Source organism: Chinchilla lanigera, unplaced genomic scaffold (assembly GCF_000276665.1).
Source record: "Chinchilla lanigera isolate Chin_1 unplaced genomic scaffold, ChiLan1.0 scaffold00051, whole genome shotgun sequence".
Classification (NCBI taxonomy): Eukaryota; Metazoa; Chordata; class Mammalia; order Rodentia; family Chinchillidae; genus Chinchilla; species Chinchilla lanigera.
Window position 1 is genome coordinate 14,678,906 of NW_004955452.1, and position 22,355 is coordinate 14,701,260.

Sequence of the window (22,355 nt, forward strand, 5' to 3'; positions counted from 1 at the left end):
ATAAATAATAAGCTCTCATAAATCTGAAAGAAAAGTTAAACAGATCAGTACAAAAGCAAGCAAAAGATATGAATTGGCAACTCACAGAGGGGAAGATGGCCAAAAATAACATCAAAACATTTTGATCATTAGGGTCATGAAAACTAAAATAACAACCAGAGAATTTTCCCTCATTTGGTTAGGGAAAATCAGGTGGTGAGTGGCTAGATGCAGGGGAGGTGGGGAGAAGTTCATATATAGCAAGGTCACACCCAAAAGCAGTTGGGCAGAATCCAGTAAAATAAAAAACACACATGCCCTTTGACACAGCAGTTCCACTCCTCGGTATTTACCCTTCAAGAGTTACTCTGATTGGTGCAAAAAGGGGCAGATATAAAAATACTTTTATCATCTTTATAAGATCAAGTAATTATAAAGACCTTTGTTATCTTTCTGTAGAGGAGCAATATAAAATTAATCAAGACACCCCATAACAAGGGTTCTTAACACGACTGTGCTATGAAACCTGACTGGCAGTCTGGCCAAACCCACGGATTCCTTCTCAGACGTGTGCTTTCAGTCCATAAAATAAGAGACACCGAATTACAAAGGGAGCTAATTAATACAATTATGCAACACTTAAAATATCTGATGTAGTGATAGATGTATACTTTTATTAATGTATTTAATATCAGGATCTAGAGGCAGCTCTATTAACTGCTGAATTTTGAAGATGAATATAAATATTTTGAGATAACTACAATAACCAGTCTGATATAAAAGTATCTGATTTCTATTGGTGACAAGGCACTAATTTTATTGTCATTCGTTGCCCTATTGTATTAAGTTTTCTTACTGCTGCTGTAACTTATGTTTTCAGAGGTTACAAGTCTAAAATCAGTATCAAAGTATTAAACTGTAGTGTTTGTGGGACTATGTTCTTTTTGTTCCCTTTATTGTTTCTCTCACTTTCTAGAGGTCGCCTATATTCCTTGGCTTGTGGCCTTGAATCACTCTGACCTCTGCTTCCCCTGTCACATCTCCTTCTTGGACTCTGGCTCTCCTTTCCTCTAAAAGGGCTCTTGTGATGACACTGGGCCCACTAGGACAATCCAGGATAATCTCCTCATCTCAAGGTCTTTTATTAAAAACCTCTATAAAGTCTCTTTCATTTTACTAGGTCATTTTTCCCAGATTCTAGGAACAGGATATGGATGTCACTGGAGGCTGGCTCTCTGCTAAGTACTGCTACATTTCCCTTGAATGCCACCCATGAACTCTAGACCTATGGTATCAATATCTAAAACAAATTTTTGTCCAGGAAGGTAGGATGGAGTTACACTCTTTTCAGTGAGCCCTAAATGTGTCTATTCCTCTCTGGCTGTTACCTATGCCAAGCTTTGAGGTGGGGGAGGGGAGAGGGGGAGAGGAAGAGAGAGAATTAGAATGAATGAAGGAATAAAGGAAGAAAAGGAAATATATCTCTGCAAATTTAAAAGGGCAAAACATGTTTAACCAAGAATTTGACCTTATTGAGATATTATATGTTTTTTTTTTAATACTTGGAATTGAACCCAAAGCCTTTGCACTGAGGTATAGCCCAGTCCCCCGCTCCATTTTTTTTTTTTCAATTTTGAGTCAGAATCTTGCTAAGTTGCAAAATTGCCCAGACTGGGCTCCACTTAAACTTTGGATCATCCTGTTCAGTCCCCCCAGAATGCTGGGATGGCAGGTGTGTGCCACCACACCCAAATTATACTACCTTTTAATCTCAAAATTTGTTTGGAATGTTAAGTGTTTATGACTCTGGAGAGCAGGATGGCAAACTTTATGTAAATGGCCAGATGATACACGCTTTGTGCATTTCAGGCTATCTGGTTTCTGTTCCAGCTGTTCAGTTCTGCCATTGTAGTGTGAAAGAGCCATAGAAAATATTTGTTCATACAAATGAGTGTGGCTGTGTCCCAACAGAGCTTTATTTACAAAAGCAGGTGGTGAGCCTGATTTGGAGTACAAGCCATAGATGGCCAAACCTAAGTTCAGAGCAGCACTTTATATTAGAAACAATGCAAGACGCATACGTAATTTAAAATTTTCTAGTATCCACGCTGAAAAAGTGAAATGAAACAGATGAAATTAATATATACGATTAGATTCAACATATTCAAAGTATCGTTTTAGCATGTAATCAACATAAAAATTATTGAGCTATTTTATGGACTTTATTTGGTGATGTGCAGTCACAATCTGGTGCACGATTTCCACTTTCTGCACATCTCAGCTCAGACCCTCACACTGCACATGCTCATTAGTCCTGCCTGGATAGTGGCTACTATGTTGGGCAGACCAGTTCTTGAGCATAAGAACTGATTCTGCTTTTTCTTTGCAGGAATCAATTTTTTCTGTTAAAAATTAGATTTATGGCTGGATAGAATACATGCTTAACATGTGTGAAACCGTGGGTTTGATCCCCAGTGCATGCACACACATGCACACACATGCACACACGCACATACACACACAGAAAAAGAAAGAAGGTAAAAAGAAGTTAAGGCTGCAGTTCAAAACTCACACACTCTCATTGGCTGGAGTTATTAACATGGTCAATTCAGAGTCAACTGGGTGGAGTTTTAATCATTTTACCTTTTAACATTTGTTTTAAAGGGACAATTTAAAAACCACTGTAATACACTACTACAGACCCATTGGAGTGACTAAAATTAAGAGAAAAAATGATAGTGCTACCATATGCTGGTGAGCGTGCAGAAGAACTGGAACGCTTATATGATGCTGGTGGGAATGCAAAGTGGAGTAGCCCCTTGGGAACAGAGTGCAGCAGACATTTATAGAGTTAAATACACATCTATTATATGATCTAGCAATTCTACTGCTAGCTATTTGCTCAAGAGAAACGAAAACTTATTTTGGGTGAAAGAAGAGAGTTTCAAAAGGCCACATACAATTTCACCCCATTTATATCACATTCTAGAAAAGGAAAGACCATAGGACAGAGAACAGATGAATCAATTAAAAAAATGATAAAAAATGAAATCTGAGGTCTTTCTAAAAATGCCTTTAGTTTCCTTTAGTAAATTGTTTTCAGGCAAGGTTCTTCTTAGTATAGAGTTATGCAACCATTGTTTTATATTTCAGTATAAGTCATAGCCTGTGTTGAATTTTTCTCCTCTGCAGTTTTGAATATAAACTATGTAAATCTGGGGGCTGGGGATTTAGCTCAGTGGCACAGTGCCTACTTGGCAAGTGCAAGGTCATGAGTTTGATTCCTGGTACAGGAAAAAAAAACCCAAAAAACAAAACAAAAAACCTATGTAAATCTGGTGTTTAATCTTGATACTCTTCAACCTACCTGACTGTCATTTTCTATCTTATTGCAAACAGAGGGTCAGTTTTCTACATTGGTTTTCCTGTCTTTTATGGCTGGGCCTGGTCACCTAGCACCACTGTGGTCAAGCTGGTGCAGGAACGATGTCCAAGTGGCATCATCTGAGGTGTTGGGGGTGGGCAGGACTCAGCTTCAGGGACTCTGGGTTTAAGAGGTAATGTGTACTCTTTGAATTTTAGTTTAGTGCATGATGAGAGACATGGGTCTAATTTTAGTCTTTGGAATGTGGGAAGCCAGTTTTTCCAGCACCATGTATTAAAGAAGCTATCTTTCTTCCACTGAATGTGTTTGGCCCCTTTGTCAAAGATAAGGTAGCCAAGTGTGTTTGAAGTTGTTTCTGGATCTTGTAATCTGTTCCACTGATCCTCAGGTCTGGTTTTTTTTTTTTTGCCAGTACCATGCTGATTTTATAACAGTAGCTTTGTAGTATAATTTCAAATCAGGGATTGTGATATCCCTTGCCTTGCTTTTGTTGCGTAGGATTGTTTTTGCTATTCTGGTCTTTCCTGGTTCCAAATGAATTTTAAGAATGTTTTTGCTAGTTCTGTGAGGTATGCTAATGGTATTTTGATTGGGATTGCATTAAATCTATATAATGATTTTGGGAGTATGGCCATTTTCACTATGCTAGTTCTTCCTACCCAAGATCAAAGGATATCTTTCCATTTTCTGATATCCTCTTCAACCTCCTTTTTCAGAGTACTGTAATTTTCAATGTATAGATCTTTTACTTCCTTTGTTAGATTGATTCTTAAGTATTTCATTTTTTTTGATGCTATTGTGAGAGGTATTATTTCCATAATTTCTCTCTCAGTATGTTTGTTGTTTGTGTACAGGAATACTATTGATTTTTGAGTGTTGAGTTTTTATCCAGCTGTGCTACTGAATTTGGTTATTAAGTCTATAAGTTTTCCAGTGGAGTTTTTGGGATCTTCTATATAGAGTATCATGTCATCCACAAATAGTGATTATTTAACTTCTTCCTTTCCTATCTTTATTTCTTTTATTTGTTTCTCTTGTCTAATTGCTGTGGCTAAAGTTCCCAGAACTATATTAAATAGGAGTGGTGATAGTGGATATCTTTATCTTGTTCCTGATTTTAGAGTGAAATTTTCAGTTTTGATTATTTAGTATGATGCTGGCTGTTGGTTTGTCATAGATGGCTTTTATCAAATTGAGATAAAGACCACATATTCCAATTTTATGTAGAGTTTTTTTTAATCATGAATGGGTGTTGGACTTCGTCAAATGCTTTTTCTGTGTCTGTTGAGATGATCATGTGATTTTTGCCTTTGGCTCTGTTGATATAGTGTATTACATTTATTGATTTGCATATATTGAACTATGCCTGCATCCAGGGATGAATCCTACGTGGTCATGCTGAATAATCTTCTTGATAATTTGTTGCATTCTGTTTGCCAGTATCTTATTGGGGTTTTTGCATCTATGTTCATTAGGGAGATTAGCCTGTAGTTCTCTTTTTTTGTTGAGTTGTTCTCTGGTTTGGGTATCAGGGTAATTACTTGGTTCCAGGAATAAGTTTGGGAATACTGCTTCCTTTTCCATTTCATTAAGTAGTTTCATCAGTAGTGGCATTATACCTTCTCTAAATTTCTTGTAGAATTCAGCAATGAATCCATCAAAACATGGATTTTTCTTTTTTAGTAAGTTTTTAAATTATATTTTCAATTTAATTGACTGATATTGGGTTATTTAGAACTTTTATATCTTCTTGACTCAGTTTTGGCTATTCATATGTATCTTGGAATCTGTCCATTTCTTCTGTGTTTTCTATCTTATTAGAGTACAGTTTTCAAAGTAGGTATTGATGATCTTCGGGATTTCCATGGGATCCATTGTAAGTTTACCCTTTTCATTCCTGATTACATGAATTTGAGTCTTTTTGTTTCTTTTTTTTGATAAGGTTGGCTAAGGGTTTATCAATTTTATTTAATCATTTAAAGAACCAACTCAATTCCTTGCATTGTTTTCTTAGTCTTAATTGCGTTAAAATCTAAATGGATCAAAGATCCAAACATTAAAACAGAAACACTAAATGTACTGGAAGAGAGAGTAGATAGAATTCTTGAAGACAGAGGTGTAGGCAAAGCTTTCATGAACAAAACCCTGATCACATGGGAAATAATACAAAGAATCAACAACTGGGACCTCATTCTATTAAAAAGCATTTGGACAGCAAAAGAAATTATCAATAGAGTGAAAAGACAACCCATAGAGTAGGAAATAATTTTAGCCAGTTGTCCCTCAGACAAGGGACTAATATCTAGAACATATAAACAATTGACAAAAACCAGACCCTCCCAAATTTAAAGACCCAATCCAAAAATGGGCATCTGAGATGAATATACACTTCTCAGAGTAATAAATACAAATAGCAAGTAAGATATGAAAAAATGTTCAACAAATCTCTGGTATTCAAAAAATGCAAATTAAAACAATACTGAGATTCTATCTCATTCTAGTAAGAATAACTATTATCAAGAAGTCAACTAGAGCCGGGGATATAGCTCAGCGGCACAGTGCTTGCCTGGCAAAGCATGAGGTCCTGAGTTTTGATTCCAGGTACCCTCCACAAAGTTAACCAGTAGCAAATGCTGGAGGGGCTGTGGGGAAAAAGGAACCCTTCTCCACTGTCAGTGGGAGTATAGATTGGTGCAATCACTGTGGAAAACAGTGTTGAGATTTCTCAAAAAGCTAGAGTTAGAGATCCCATTTGATCCAGCTATTCCCTTTCTCGGTATCTTCCTGGAAGAATTAAAAACACCATACCACAGCGATATATGCACACCCATGTTTATAGTGGCATAGTTCATAGTAGCTAAGTCTTGGAAATAACCCAAATGCCCATCACTGAGGAATGGATAAAAAATGTGTTTTTAAAAAAATACAATGGAGTATTACATAGCCATAAAGAAGGATAAACTAAGACATTTCTAGGTAAATGGATGCACATTGAGATTATACTCTTAAGTAAAATAAACTGGTCACACATGTATAAATATGGCATTGTTTCTCTGGTGTGAGAAACTGAAAGTATAAGGACCAAAGAGTACAATAAGTAATGTGAAATAGGAAGAAATTGTTCAAAAGAAAGGGGATCTAGGGAAGAAAAAGGGGAAAAGGAAGAAAGGGAAAAGGAAAAAACTTATAAAAGAAGGACATAATAGAAAAAAAACTTTGTAAATAAGGAGGAAAAGAGGGGTTGAAAGGAGGGGAAGGAATTGAGAAAAAAGGGGAATCAAGTTATATCAACTACAGGTACAAAATCCCTATGATGAGTATGATCATTATGTATATATAAAATGTACCAATAAACAATTAAAAAATAGGTAATGTGTGCTGCCTTCTATGAAGCTGGGGAAAGAACTGTACTCTGGAAAGGGGCCTGGGACAAATATAGGCTGACAGACTTCTAGACTCAGCTAAGCCTGAAGAAGTTGGAGAGACTGAGGGGCCAGGACTGAAAGAGTTCAAACAGGGAGATTCTACTTCCTGGCCTTCCCCCACAGAGAGGCCAGGACTGTTGTGAAGCCAGGAGGATGGGGTGCTATCCGGATCTGCCAAGCCGAGGGGCCCCACTCTGCCAGTTCCTCTGATTGAAACCCTCCTTACCTTCCCTACCAGACCCAGCTTGGGTCCCCAGCAGGCAGAGTACACATTAATAATTAGCAGATTTCTGGTTAAGAAGGCTGCATAATTCTGCAGAGATGAGCTCCCCAAGGGAAGCTGATGGGTTTGGCTGGTGGCCCTGGCTTCCTGAGATTATCTATGGGCAATCAGTGACTTCCTTCCACCCCATGGTCTCCTCCACATGTGCAGACTGCTCACTGGTCTCCTTGGGCTGACCTCGGGGGAATCTCATAGGCAGTGGCAGCAGCAGGGCTCCAGCCAGGGCTAGAGCAAGGGCTGCTGTTACCTCACCCACTGTGCGGTAGGCGCTCCTCCCAGACCAGTTTTGCCTGCCTTTCCCTGGACTCCACTTGCTTTCCTTGGACCATGTTTCCAGTTTGACGTAGTGGTGTGTGATCCAGGGAAAGGCCCTTCTCCTAGGCCTCAGCTTTCCCTTCCCCTGTCTCCTCAAGGGAGAAGGAAGGACTGGGGTCATGGGCTGTGGGTCTTGGGCTGATGGAGTGAGTGTTCCCTTTGTCCTCTGGGCCTGTGTCAGCTGAGCCTGGGTGGAGCTCAGTTGGCTTTTGCCCGTGAGGCAGTTGAAAGCCAGGCAGGAGAACGTTCCCTGAGGGCCACACTCCTTGTGCTGGCCTGTAAGTCAGAGAGAAGTCATGTCTAGCTGTGGCTGGGGGTTACTGTGTTGAGCTGCTTTTATGACATCCCTTACCTTCTGAGAACCTACTCAATCTTCCCAGCCTGGGGTCTGATGTGCTGAGGGGCAGACTAGGGGCCCTTCTCTGTTTGGGACAGAAGGCTGAAGGAGAGGATGCACCCCGCTTTTCTGAAGCCCTCTGGTGGAGTCTGCATGGCTTGGAGAGAGGCAGGCACCACAGTAGAGGGGACCACGAGGTGGTGCAGTTGTTTGAGGAAGGTGTGTGTGTGTGTTTATGTGTATGTGGTGTGTGTGTGTGTGTGTGTGTGTGTGTGTGTGTGTGTGTGTTTATAGCACATGTCAGCAGGTAAGCTCAGGGGCTTTTAAAATTTTTTTTTTTTAATTTAGTGATAGGGTCCTGCTAAATTACTACATCACCCAGCCTGTGCTTGAACTTGCAGTCCTCCTGTCTCAGCCTCCCACAGTGCTGGGATTACAAGTGTGAGCCACCACCACACGTGGCTTCAGGGTCGTTTAGAGCTGGATCAGGCTCTCATGAAGATGGATGATGATGGCATTCAATTTACTGTAATTTAAAAATTCCTGGGAATGTGGCTTCATTTTTTAGTATTCAATCAAGCAGCAGGGATAGTCTGGTGAGTTTATCAGGAGGAGGTGGGGCAAGGTGCCATGAAGAGCTGACAAAAAAGCGCCTCTTTCCGTCTGGGCAGGAAACTTCCAGAAGGCCCTGGGTCTCGGGGCTGTCAGCGGCCATTTTTGTGCATGCGCGTTTGCGTGCGTCTCACTCTGAGGCAAATTCCTAGAAATGATATCTCTGTGTCAGAGGACAGGGCATCAGTCACTATCTTTTTGGCTGTGGTGACAGAGATCCCTCACCCTGGTTTATCCAAACTAGCCAAGTGGGCTTGCATCATCTCAACAGCAGTGGGAAAGTGCAGAAGCCTTGGATGGGTCCAGAGCTCAAGGTCACTGGGGCTTTTCCTCTCCTCTCCATCTCTCTGCTCTGCTTTCCTCGGAGGTGGCTTAATTCCCAGGCAGGCTCTCCCTGCTGGAGCCCTGGAAGCTCCAGGCTTGTATCCTGCCAGCTTAGCCATCTGCACAAAACCAGGCGCTCTCTTTCCAGGTCAGGCCACACGGGTCCTGGGCTGAGTCTCAGTGGACCAGCCGGGGCCCGTGACCCAGATGCCAAGGCTGAGTCATGCAGGGACCTCCACACTTCCTCCTGGAATAGAATGTGGTGCCCACTCAAATCCAGGGGCAGGCAGTGAGAGAAGAGGGCTTCCCAAGGGCAACCTAGGACCCTGCTACTAACAGGTGGTGCTCAGCAAACCCTACAGAGGTTCAGCAGGAGCAAGGTCATTTCTAAGCCTCTCAACACTTAGCCACATTTTATCTTCAGCTGTCACTCAGTGGCCACAGAAAAGTGTGGGAGCAGAGACTGAAGCAGACCAGGAATCTGGGAAAGAATCATGTGTCTGCTACACATGGATGGGGAGCCCTGCTAGCCATGAGCTGCAGGGAGCCGTGGATGAAAGTGCACTTGTGGGTCAGACTGTCCAGCCCAGGGTATGAGGTTGTGAACTCAACACAACTATCCAAGAGGGCCTCTGCTCTGTGGGAGAATGCACACACGTAGCAGATGGCCAGATGTGATGGTCAAGACAGCGATGACCACCAGGATGAGGCTTGCAGGAAGGGAAAGGTGACAAGGACAGCCAGGAGGGCCTGGGGGTGGATGTTCTGGGACAGGAAACATTCTGAGTGAGGGAGGAAAGAAGCTAGGAATCCCTGATGGGCTGACATGTAGCTGGGTCGTGGGCAGGGACAGTGTCTGCAGAAGCCCGGGAGAGTGGTTAAGGAAAATAATGGGAGGGAGGGCCCTGCTTAGGCATTGGGCTTGATCTTGGGCAATGGGAAGCCAGTTAAGAGCTGCGCACTGAAGCATGTCTCCCTAAGTGTGGGTGGTCAGAGGTCACCCAAGAAGTTCAGGTGTGAGGCTGCACTGGGCAGATGGGGCCGGGGGAACCTGTGGAAGGTGAGGGGTGCTGTACGGCCTCATGTCCTTCTCCCACTGCCCCTGCTGTCCCTGGACTCTTCTTGCTCCCTCTCTCTTTCTCTGCCTCTCCCTTAATTCCCTCTTGCCTTTTGTCTCCTTGGAGGATGGGAACTGCCTTCCCAGAAATAGAAGTTTATGGAGAAGTTTATCCTTGGCACGAGAGACATCCGCCTCACTCCAGAAAACCCAGGGTAAAATAAATCTAATTAAATCTGTTACTGTTCACAGAGACTAGTTTTGTGGGCAATTGACCTGTTTTATTTATTATGTAAACCATCATGAAAACCAGGCTCCATATTATTTATGCTAATGGAGGGAATAGGTAATAAATCCCGCATGAGGATGTGGGCAGACCAGATGGTGCTGGTGGCACTTTGATGGCTGCTGCTGGAGGAGCCCGTGCCAGACGTCACTCCCAACCCCAGGAGAAGGGCTGGGAGGTGCTGGGGGGGTTGAATCCGGTGGGGTGGGGCAGGCTGACTCTCAGCAAATTGCAAAATGCTAATAAGATGAAGGAAGCTTTCTGGGTCATCTCCTGCTCCCACTCTGAGGAAGCTCCGATGTATGTTATGTCCCTAGGATAGATGGGAATAAAATTAGATGGGGCCCCTCCCATGTGCCACATCCTAGACAGGACTTCCACCTGCATGATGGCATTGGATTTCCACAATACCCTTGAGAAGTAGGTCTGTTCTGTCCCCAGTTTAGAGGTGAGAAAAATGGAGAGGTATCAAAGCTGGGGTTTGGACCTGGGTGTGTAAGCCTCAAGTCCTTTCAGGGTGCCAGGTCTTTGGTAATACAGATCTGGGAAAGAAGGAAGAGGGGAAGGAAGGAAGGGAGGGAAGAAGGGAGGGAGAGAGGGAGGGAGGGAGGAAGGAAGGTAAAGAAGGAGGAATGAAGGAAGGAAGGAGGGAAAGAGAATGGAAGGGAGGGGAGAGGGAGAGAGGGAAGAAAGGAGGGGGGAGGAAGGGAGGGAGGGAAGAAGGGAGGGAAGAATCTCCTGGAAGGAAGAGGAGGGTGAGCAGTGAGGGGACAAGTGGGGATTCAGGAGGGGCAGGGAGGAAATGCGAGCACAGGAGAGAGGGTAGGAAGAGGGAGTGAGAAGAGGGGAAAGGAGAAGGAGAAAGAAGGAGGAGGAAACACTAGGAAGCAACTGTCCCTAGATCTTCAGGGGACTGAGTGAGGCCAGGGCAGGCATAGTCCCCCTGCATGGGGCAGCTGCTTTTAGCTGTGGTGGCAGCTGCCTCTTAAAGAAACTGAAAAGCAGGAAGCATATTTACTGAGGAAGACTGAGGACATTATTTTCTCTCCAAAGAAAGGAAGAAAGAAACAAATTAGTAGACCAGGAGAAGAACCTGGGTTTAAGGTAGGCTTTCAAGTAAACAAGCCTGTAGCTGCCCTGCCCGGCCTGCTGCACTCCCTGCAGGTGGCACCAGGTAGACACCACTGCTTGCTTCTCTATGTCTTAAGCCAAAGGGCTCACCAGAGAGATGAATTTAATCCCAAAGTGGTTTGATTTATTTTCAAAACAGATAAGGTCCTTTCAGAAAAATGCACAGAGGAGAAAATGAGACAGCAAAGGCAGTGGTGCTTGTGTGTGTCAGTGGAAAGTGGTAGGACTGGTAGTGTGAGCTTGAACAAGTCAGTGTCTGTGAGCCTCAGCTTTCTCAGGAGAGGAGCTGGTGCAGTTCAGGCTACCAGAAAGGCACAGTCTCAGATGGGGTCCCAGGAAGCTTATTACAGGGTGTAGAGGGGTAAGAAAGTAAGGCTGGGCAAAGCAAAGAGTTCAGTGGTGATGTAATTACAACAAAGACCTTGGACTGTTGGAGTTTTGGAGCTAGGTGCCCGTGTAAGTGACCCTATGTAACAAGGGCCAAAGAGACTGTGATGTCAGACTTTGGTGCTAAGACTGGACAGATCCTAGGCACACTGAGATGAATTACTCACCCTGCCATGCAGAACTGTCCTCCATGAGGCCAAGAAGCCGGACCTTTGTGCCTCGCTGGATGTGAGTTGCTTAGAAAGAAGGGCCTTGGGCTCAGGCAAGGGGATTTTCTCTGGCTGAGGGCAGTTCTGAGAGAGGGACTCAGCTTGAGTTGTCACTTGCCAGCACTGCAGCTGGGGAACAAGGCTCACGCTATGGAAGGGACCAGGGTGGAACACCATGGCTTCCACTACAGCTGCTTGGTAAGTGTGACTGGATGGCGATTCCAACCAGGATGGTCACTGCTGCCATGGAGGAAGAGGCCCGGGGTCTGGATACTGCTTCAAGGTATATAGAGCAGGATTTGCCAAGGAACTGGATGTAGGATGGGAGAGAAAGCAGGCAATGTCTTGGGATGGGCACCTGGGGGGTGCTTCTGGAGATGGGGAGGACTAGGGGAGATGGGCTTGGCAGGAAGCCCAAGAATTTCATGCAGCTTTAGAATATTTGGGATGGCACTCAGCCAAGGGGGCCTTCAGAGGGGAGATGCACAGCTGAGGTTCAGGTTCAGAGAGGATCAGGGCTACACAGCCATAGCCACAGCCACACCCACCCACACACACACACAAGCGCACGCGCCCTCTGTTTAGGGAAAGTGCCCAGTGCACATGCTTGGGTGAGATCACCTAGGACAGAGCATCAAGAGAAGGGATGTTCCAGGCCTGAGCCCCAGAAGCCATCTCCACTTGCTGGGGCATCCGTCACTTTACCCTCGGTTCTTCTGGCTGGCTTACAGGTCAGAACTAGTAGAGAGGAGGGCTTGGGCTAGCTTCACAGAGCTGTTGTGACAATTTACTAAAATGAGGGGCTTCAAACAACAGGGATTTATTCTCTCATAGTTTTAGAGGCCACGAGGCAACAATCAAGGAATCTGCAGGGCCATGCCTTCAAGAGCTCTAGGGAAGTCTTTGCTTGTTTCTTCCAGCTCTGGGGCTCCAGGATCCAAGTGGACCCCAAGAGGAGGAGAGCCAGGGGAGAAAACCCTGCAGAGAGCAGCACTGGTCTGGTTGGGCTGGTGGAGTGCAGGGGAAGCTGGGTTTCCTCTTTCTGGGAGAACTACACTTCCAAATCCTTCCCTAACACTTGGGAGAGCCACACACCTTCTTTAACCAAGGTGCCAAATGCTAATCCTGGTCTGGGCCTGGATAAGCTGTTGTTTAAATAGTCAGAGATTAGTTTTCAAATTGACAAATAAAGCCCATCTGGAGTGCTTGGAGCTGTCCCCTCCAGGGCCTGGCTGAGCAAACCCAGTTTAATTAGCCCTGGTGCTCAGCCTGTGCGTGTGCGTGTGCATGTGCATGTGCGTTTGTGTGTGTGTGTCTGTGTGTGTGTGTGTGTGTGTGTGTGTGTGTGTGTAGGGAGCTGAGAGTTGGGGGAGGGGTGCTGGGCTTCCTCCTACTCGCTGCTGGCCTCTCCAAGGAGTTGGACTAGCCTCTGTCTGTCTGTTTGCCCCAGCCCTTCTCCCTGAGGGTTAAAAGACAGAAGTGTGCATGGGGGGGGGTCCTCACTCTGCCTCCCCCTGGGAAGGATAGTCCTGAGTCCCGAACCCCTTCTTTTCCCTCCCCCAGGTCCAGGCTGCAGTTGCTTCTTTGTACTGCACTAAAGTCCTTTCACAGCCCCATGGTTCTACTTGTCATTCATTCATTCGTTTGTTCATTTGTTCATCAAATAATTATTGAGCATGACTGTTAGCTGGGTGTGGCTTCAGGCAAAAAGACCTTGCACTCTGGAGTTTGTTGGTCCAGGAGCAGGCAACAGATAAGGTCAAATAATCACCCAAATGATATTTAATCATAGACTGCAGGGTTTGCTAGGAGAGAAATGTGCAGTGTTCGTTGGGATATGTGTGTGTTTGATGTTGGTGGCAGAAGTCAAGGGCGCAGTGGTCAGAGGGAATTGGTCAGGTGAGGCAGAATGAGTGTGAGTGTTTGTGCTTGCGTGTGTGTGTATGTGTGTGTGTGTGTGCATGTGTGCGTGCCCATGTATGTGCAGGCGGGGCATTCCAAGCAGAAGGAGCACCATAGGGGGAACAGATTATCTGTGCACCCAGAGGGAGTGAGAGTATCTGGGGACCCAGTGGGCTTCCTTGGCTTCTAGCCCTTCTCAGTCTTGAATCCCAAAGCAGGGGGAGCCCTTACAGGCTGTAGGCAGCTCTGATCACATTTACTTTTTAAAGAGATCAGTCTGCCATAGTGTGGAGACTAAACCTCTCTCTGCCAGGAACCTGGCCCCCAGTACCTCCCTGTCCTCATCTCAGCTCCTGCCCTGTCCCCAAGCCTGGGGCTTTCCTTGCACCTGGCCTGTCTTCTCAGTGTCAACTTTTGTTCTAAATAAATGTGTGCAGGAGGGATGATTGAATGAGTGATTGAATGGATGGCACCTTGGCTCATGCCATGTGTATGTGTGTGTGGGGGGGTGGGGTGGGTGTGTACATACTTCCATGATGGATAAAGCCAGTCCCGACCAAGCTTAGGGCCTCAGATTTGCCTACACCTTCCTTCCTACCTTCCTGGATCCCGCAGACATCTGTCATCTCCTCAGCCCCTGGAGCCGGTGTTACGCAGGCAAACATTTAACAACCGGCTCTCTAGAGAGGAAAAGCCTGATTTGTATGTTTGCTGATTCGGTAAACATGCCCATGTGGCCGATTAGAGGTTTCATATTTGACATCACAGTACACTGTTGGGTGGGATGTACACAGCCATTGCGGGGAAGCTGTAGAAGGCTTCTCCAACCCACCATGACCCAAAACACTCCACTGTGGCCTGAACTGGACCCACAGCCTGGTCATGTTTGGCCTTAGGGTAATGCTGCTGGTTCAGAGAAGCAACTTAGTGTCATGGTTAGAACCAGGTTCTGGAGCAGGACTGCCTGGGCTTGTATCCTGGCTCCACTGCTTACTAGCTACGTGAGCAGGTTATGTTTCTCGCCTGTGCCTTAGTGTCCTATCTGAGGTAGAAACAGAAATGGTAATAATAGCTGCTGCCTGCAAGAGTGGACAGATCAAATCAGATGTCTGATTTGTAAAGCACTTAGGCAGGAGATTGGCATAATACAAGCATCTCGTAAACCCTGGTGGTGCCTTCAACACTGAGACATCCTTTTTATCCATTCTTCATGCCTAGTGCAGTCCCCAGTGGGCTCTGGGCACCTCTTCCCACTCCCCTGTCATCCCTTGGGACCAAGCAGCATTCTCTGGCCCTTCTTTTGGTCTTTACAAGGGACTCTCTTCAAATCGTGTCTGTGACCCACACCTACCATTAGTGGCTGCCTCGATCCTAATCCCTCTGCACGCATCTAGGATCCCAGACCTGGTTTTTGTGGGGAAGGTCTTGGGAATTCAGAAACTGCTAAAATTTCAGTAACTCAACTTCTGCCAGGGAAACAAGGGCTTTTCATCAAGTTAAAACTCAGAAATTTTCAGTGTGGAGCAGCTTACAGATGTTCTATTTAATGAGGTAGATGCCCTGTAAGCACTGAAGAATCCCAGCGATGCTCAAGGAGACAAACAGGAAGCAAAGTAAGGGAAATGCAGGAGGACACAGGTAAGAAGAGCAACTTCGGGGTCTCAGTTGATCTTCGCTCCATATCGATTGGTTTTATTCTCTTCAAGTAATCATAGGGAGGGGGAACTTGGGTATTTTAAAAAAAGGATAAAATGAGAGAGAACCATAAAATGGGTGAAATTATGTCCATTGATTTTATTTTTTTCTTCTACATATCTGGAAAAGACAAACTCTACAGGGAGTCCTGCTCACTGAGTAACAGACAGCATACTCAAGTACTCATGAAGGTGTAGAGGAGAGTGGAGGGGAGCCATGGGGGTGGTGGGGACACCACTGCCACCCCAAGCTCCAAGGAGCAGTTTTTGGGGTGTGGAGGGGTGGATTGACTCACCCACAGGCACGCGTGCTGTGGTCGTCTCCCTTGATCTCCTGTACTGGGACAAGGGGTTGGTGTGACGGGGGGATGCAGGGCCAGTCACCTTCTGGGCTGCCTCATCCTTGAAACGCCCACCCATTCTTCTCCCCGTGGAACTGCAAGTCCTGGGAAGGTGGCTGAGTCTCACCAGGAGGATGTTGCACATACAAATCTCTGCAAATGCGCCCAAGGATCTCGCCAGGCTCAGCCTGGAAGCGCACCTGCCTATAGCCCAGGCATTCTGCCATCCTTCAGGTCACAGACGGGAGTTGGCCAATGAACTGGGAAGGTGGCAGTTGGCACAACAGAGGCATGGTCAGGCTGGGGGGTGGCAAGGCTCCCTGATGGGTTTGCTTTCTGCTTGGTGATTACCCATTACCTCCCGTCGGTGACTGATAAACTGTTATCATGGAATTATCTGCTGCAGGCTCCGGCATCAGTATGAAATCCATTACTGTCCGTCAAGCCCTGTGGCTAATGGGAAAAACCCGGCAGCTGCCCGGTGCGTCAGGCAGGGCTCGGACAGATCCGTTATCTGTCTATTACTTCAGCAATCACACCTTGTAATGGAATCTGGGATAGGAAATGACAAGTGGTCCCAGGATATGTCATTCTGATGGGCAGCTGGTAGGTGGGACTACCTGGCTGGCTCTGGAGTGTCAAATGGGGCAGGGAGGTGACCCAATGGGTCAGTGCCAGTGCCAGCCCCACCAGCTGCTGGAAGCCCTTTGCTTGTGGCCTGTGGCTGATTCTCAATACAGAGCCACAGACATGGTTGGAAGGATAAAGAGATAGATAGATAGATGGATAGATGGACAGATAGATGAATGGACAGATGGGTAGATGAATGGATAGATGGGTAGATGAATGAATGGATAGGTGGAGAGATGGATGGATGAATGGATGGATGGGTAGATGGAAGGAATTTTAACCCATATTCCAACACTCATGGTCTATGCTTCACTGTATTTCTGCAAGTCTCCTTTCTGTGGGCTAAGGGTCTCCCCTGTCCAGACACAAGGATCAGCTGCTACCTTAGCCTGGTTAATGGTAGGTGCTGGGATCAGACAGAGCTGTGCTTAAGTCCCAGATCTAGAGCATGCTGGACTCAGGCAACTATCCTAAACTCTCTCTGCTGCTATGAAATGGGCAATACTAGAATACTAACTGATACTCTGCTGTGCTGTGTAACCAGGGAGGCTCCTTTATCTGTCCCTCTCTGTTTGTGACACACAGCAGTGGTGACAGTAGCCTATGCACTGCGTTGGGATCCAGCCTGGACTTGGGTTCTGCGTCAAGCATACTGCAGCTTGATCATGGGCCAAGTGCGTCTTTCCTCTGTGTCTCCCATACTTCACGCTCCTCTGTGGAATGGGCCAAAGGCAAGTACTTGTCATCCAGCAGAGGGACTTCATGAGGTGCTATTGCTTTTGTGGCTTCATTTCTAATCCTCTCCCTTCACTCAGTCTACTCCAGCCACACTGGGATCCTGGCTATTCCCTAAACTTGCCAAACTCACTCCCACTTCAAGATCTTGGCATTTTCAGTGTCTTTAACTTGGAATGTCCTTCTCCAGATGTCCACACTTGGCTCCTTCAGCCACACCGATCACACAGATCTACCACACAGGTCACCCTCTTTGCAAGGCCTTTCCCAGCCATGGTCTCACCTTTCCACTCTCCGTCCTGCCTCCCTGTTCGTTCCCACCCCCAGCACTCATTGTGTATATTTTTATATACTCCTTGTCTTCCTCCCTTCCTCTAAAATGGAAGCTCCCTGAGGGTGAGGGTTTGGTCTCTTTGGTTTGCTGCTGTGTCCCCAGCAATGCCTGGCTCACAGTAGATGCTCAGTGTCCCCAACAACCTGTGGTTAATAGTAGGTGCTCACTAAATAGAAATAAGAATGAATGATTGCATGAATGAATAAATGATGGCTATAAACAGAGCACATGGGGAGGTATTAGAAATGCCAATTTCTTGGTGACTTCTTTGACCATATTTCTTCCAAATTTAACATCACATTCTCCTGCTTCCCTATCTTTGTCCTGGCAACTGTCTCTCTTCCCGTGGGGTTGTCCAGAGCTTCCTCACTGCCACCTCTGCTTCCTTTCCTTGCTCCCTAGGGTCCATCTTACACACAGCAGAGTAAGTTTTAAAAAATCGCGATCAAGGTCTATTTTTCTTTTTTGCATGACAGCTTGTGGTTGATTCCCACCGTATCTGCAAAAGACTCCAGCTCTGCAAGGGGTGTGGCCAAGCAGAGTTCGCAGGTCCAGCAGAGTAGGCACACAAGTGCTTCCTTGCTGAGAAGCTGAGACCCAGGATCTTGCCTGGACAGGGCCAGGAGAGAGACGGATGCTCATGGCCACGGAGTGCTTCGCAAGGGGCGGAGGCCTTCGTGGGTCCTCATAATAGTGGTCGGAGGCTTGGCCATTATTATCATCTCCTTTTCACAGGTGAGGAAACAGAATGAAGAGGGTAATGGGTGTGAGGCTGTAGAGGAGCTGAGATGGGAGCCCAGGTGGCCGGGTCCAGGTCTGAGTTCTTGTCCATCCCTTTCCTCCTGCACAAGTGAGTACCTGGAGGCTCACACATGTGCCCACCTGCCCCTTTCACAAGGACTCTTTAGCTCCAACTCTTCACCTGGCTTTGCATCCCCTGGAATGTCAAGGTGGATTAATTCATGGAAGCAGGGGAGGCACCAGGGGTGGGGAAGGAATGGGGAGCAGCTAAGCAGCCTGTCAGCTTGCCTAGGCCTTGTGGAGACTCCCACACCCAGTTAGCAGTTTTATTGAAGACAATTGGATTAGAGGCATCTGCTGCGATGCTGACTTGGCTTGGGCTGGGGAACTGGTTCCTGTTTCACCAGCGTGGCTCTCCTCTCAGCCATCTACTCTTAGAGCAGTGGGTCTCCAGGACATGATCCTTGCTGGCCCTTTCCTTTTCCCTCGCTGTGTCTCTCCTCTCCCACCTGCTCCTCTGCCTACCCACCTCTTCTGCCCTCCTCTAGGCCAGGCCTTGCCTCTCTGCTCTCACCCAGGAGACAGGCTCCTATGGTGTGCTGAGCCAAAAAGAGGGGAGCTGGAGGGTAGTGACTTGGACCCTCACTCTCTCCACTGTTCCCACCCTCTGCCCTACTGGGGCCCCTCCTCTCAAAAAGAGAGGAGGCTTTCTTGCCTGGATTTCACATCCTCCTGCTTCCTGCAGGGAAAGGTGCTGGGCACACTCCTTTCACTAATTCCCTTCTCTTGGCTTTGGTACTTGTTGTCCCCCCTGCTTGGCATCCTTTTCTTCAGCTCTTGGCCTGCCTGGCACCTTCTCACCCTCCAGGTCTATGCTCAAATGCCGCTTCTTTGCCTTTCCAGACTGCCTATCCCAAGGGCCCTTCCCAAGTTATGGGTGCAGTCATCACTTTGCTTATTTCCCTTGGAGCTTGTACACCAGTGGAAATGATGTTGTTTTACATGTGTTGGATAGGTAAACAAGCCCCCCAATAACTCTTTAACACTAATATTATATTGTCCCCACTTTATTGATTGGGAAACTGAAGCACAGAGAGATTAAACAACTTTCTAAGGTCACGGCAGGTTGGTGGTGTAGCTGGGAGTGGACTGAAGTACAGTGAATGCAAAGCCAAGCTCTTTCCTTGTCAGCCCGGAGTCTCTTGTTAATGCACGTAGGGTCCAGGGTAACCTTATTCACACCCTTGCATGCACAATCTTATTTACATACAGAGAACACTGGGAATCCTTCTCTGGCCCAGCAGGGCTCAACCCCTGAGGCTACAGAGCAGAGGCCTGCCTGTGGATCTCCGCACAAGAGGGGAAGCCACAGACTTCACGTCTGCCACTTCCCAGTTTGGAGCGTGCAGAGGGGACAGGAGACTTCTCCATATCCAGCAGCAGTATATTCCCACCTGCTGCAGATATTAATTTGGGGGTTTATAGAAAAATCCATACGATGTGAGTTATCCAGGGCGGCGGCCACAGGGAGCGGCACAAAATCAATAGTGAGAGATGGTCCTATTTCATGGCTTCTGTAAACAGGGCTGCTGGGCCACGCGGGGTAGGCACATGCAGGCCGAGGTCAGTAGACTGCCCAGCCCTGTGCACTGCGTCCCTGCTGCCAGCCCCAGGGAGGCCTTTCAGCGCCTGCCGGGGCTGATTTGTATTCTCCCTTGGCACTGTCAAAGGGCTCGGTAAATATTTATTAACACTTCTCGGCAGTGAGAGCGCCTTCTCAGCTGTGGCTTCTCGGGCATCAGACTGTGGCGGAGCTGTTCCTTGCCACGCCTGCAGCTGCCTGCGCTAGACAGCAAGGACCTCGGTGTCCAAGGAAACAACAAAGCTCCAGCCTGGCCACTGGCAGCGGTTCATCATCAAGTGGGCAATGAGGTTTTGTAAGAGACCGAAAGGTTATGACCAATAGATGCCTATCTGGGAGGATCCCACAGCACCCTACTTGCTTGGTCCTCCTCACAGCTGCTCCAGTCTGACTTCATCTGCAAGCTCACTGCCACATCTGGCTGGGGTCAGAGGTGCTAGAGCAGTGCTATCCCAATACAACTATGATGTGAGCCACAAAGATAATCTAAATAGGCACTTTTTAAATTTTCTAACGGCCCCAGTGAAAAAAGCTAAGAAGTAAATGGTGAAATTAAATTTAATAACATCTTTTCCTTACCCAATAGATCCCAAATGATTGTTTCAATATTTGCTCACCAGCTTTCCATCACCGTAACTAACGCCTGAGATGATCGAGTTACGAAGAGGGAAGTTTTGGCTCCCTGTTTCGGAGGTTTCCAGTTTGTAACCTGCTGGCCTTGCGTTTGGACCTCGGTGAGGCAGCCCATTGTGGCGGGGTGTGTGTTGGAGCAAACCGGCTCACCTCGTGGTTGGGCAATGCAAGGGGCAAGACTAAGAGCCTGGGGTCTCCCAAGCCCCTGCAAAGGCACACTCTGGTCTGAAAGCCTCCCACCAGGTCCCAGCTTGTGAAGTGTGCATGACCTCCCGACAGCATCATGCCAGGGGCTAACTCTACCACATGGATGTTTGCAGGGCATGTAGGATCCAAACTATCACAATGAAAAATTATCATTTACATCTTTTTTTATGCCAAATATTTGAACCTGGACATGTGTTTTGATACTGGGAACACATCTAAATTCAGACTAGCTGCATTTCAAGTGTTCAACAATCACCTGTGGCTACCATGTTGGATAGCAGGGCTCCAGGGAGCACTTCCTGGAACTTAATCCGTGACCAGGTCTATGACAGGGTCATGTCCAGCGTGGGCAGCAGGGACCGATGATGCTTACCAAAGATTTCTGTTTCTCCTGGGCATAGGGCAGGACTATACTTGCCCAGCACTCACATGACTTGCTTTGACCAGTGAAGTAGGAGTGATGTGACACATGAAACTTTAAAGGCCAGTATGCAATTCATTATGCTGTCATTTTCTCTGCTGTGGGTGCTCTCTCAACCTGAGTCTGGAGAGAGATGCTGAGGAGCTATGATTAACTCATAGTATGAGTGAGAAGCAGACCTTTGTTGTTCCACGCCCCAGGGCTCCTGGGGTTGTACGTTCCTGCTGCGTGCCTTGGCCTCTGCTAATATAGATGGATGGCTGTACTGAAGACATCATCTGCCTGTCATCCAACTGTACTAAGTGGATGCCTCATAAAGCCAGGCCCTGGGGATCCCAGGGAGAAAGAGCTCAACAAGGACCCTGCCTGCGTGGCACTTCCATCCTAATGGAGACCAGACATTGAGCAGTGGCTTTCCCAGTCATGTGTCTAGTTAGAATCATGACAAATGACTGAGGGAGCAGGTGAGGGCCAGGAGAGCACCTGGCATGGGTATCAGGGAAACTCCTTGGAGGTGATGGTGCCTGAGCTGGGTACAGAGAAGCTGGGAACTGGAGTGGAAACATACTGGGGGCTGTGGGAATGGCACATATGAGGCCCAAAGTGGGAAGTATATCCCAGAGAACTCTAGTCCCCTGTCCCAAGTTTCCTGGAAGAAATATCCACTCCAGGGAGAGGCGCTTGTCCTTTTGTCTTCCTTCTCCTGCTCCTACCTGAGAAGTTAGGAGAGACCCACGTGTTGGGTGGATTGGGAGAACAAGCTTGCTCAATTTGGCCCTTTTCCCTCTCACAGAATCCCCAGTAGCCTGAGTCTGAACATGGAAAGAAAGGTTGTTATGTACCCTGTCTTCAAGAAGGCCGTGTGATGGGCCCAGCATCAGGGAGGCTGGTGGAGATGAGCATGGGGAATTTGAGACTGATGTTAGGAGATCCCAGTGGAGACAGGGTGTGGGGCCAACGGAATCTAGATCAGTTAGGGTGCTTTTAAGCATCTTTTCTTACTCTGAACCTGAGCACACTTCTGAGGCCCTGAGCCTGGCTTTGTTCTCTAGGAAGTCTTACCATCCTCCTAACACAGCTGTCAGGCGGCCACAGCTGATAGAGTGAAGTTGGTGCAAAGAATCATGCTCTATTTGTCACACCGGAGCTCAGTCAAGCTGCTTCTGAGCCTAGTGTTGGGGTGGGGGTCAGGACAGCCTGGGCATCTGTCTTCCACATACAACTGGTGTCTAAGTTTGTATCTCTAAAACAGAGCACCACAGACTGGGTAATTTACAAACAATGGACATTAACTTCTCTGAAGTCCAAGATCAAGGCACCGGCACTCTTGCCCTGTGTGAGCTGT